The sequence below is a fragment of the Pundamilia nyererei genome, unplaced genomic scaffold (assembly GCF_000239375.1).
Source record: "Pundamilia nyererei isolate P.nyererei 1_Seehausen unplaced genomic scaffold, PunNye1.0 scaffold00469, whole genome shotgun sequence".
Lineage (NCBI taxonomy): Eukaryota > Metazoa > Chordata > Actinopteri > Cichliformes > Cichlidae > Pundamilia > Pundamilia nyererei.
Window position 1 is genome coordinate 59552 of NW_005187870.1, and position 541 is coordinate 60092.

Here is a 541-nt window from a genome sequence, read left to right on the forward strand (position 1 = left end):
AAAGTCTTCAAAGGCCTCATCTCCTTGAATGCCACAGAACTGTCAGTTTGGACTTTGCAAGAGAGCACCAAACATGGGACATTGAAAGGTGATTTTATTCTCTGATGAAAAATATTTAACCTTGATGGTCCTGATGGTTTCCAACATTACTGGCATGACAGGCAGATCCCACCTTTCCTATGTGCCACAGGAGGTGCATGGCTGGCTATGTCCAGATGTTGCAGAGAGCATGACTGAGGGCCCTCATCTGCGTGGTAACGACTGGGTTTTTCAACAGGATAGCGCTACAGTACACAGTGCCCACAGGACAAGGGACTTCTTCCACTCTTTTTGGCCCATTCCCCTGATTTAAATCCAATTGAGAACCTTTGGGGATGGATGGCAAGGGAAGTTTACAAAAATGGACAACAGTTCCAGATAGCAGATGTCCTTCATGTGGCCGTCTTCATCACTTGGAAAAATGTTCCCACTCACCTCATGGAAGTGCTTGCATCAAACAAATATTTGAAGTATCAACGACATAATGGTGGAGCTACCCATT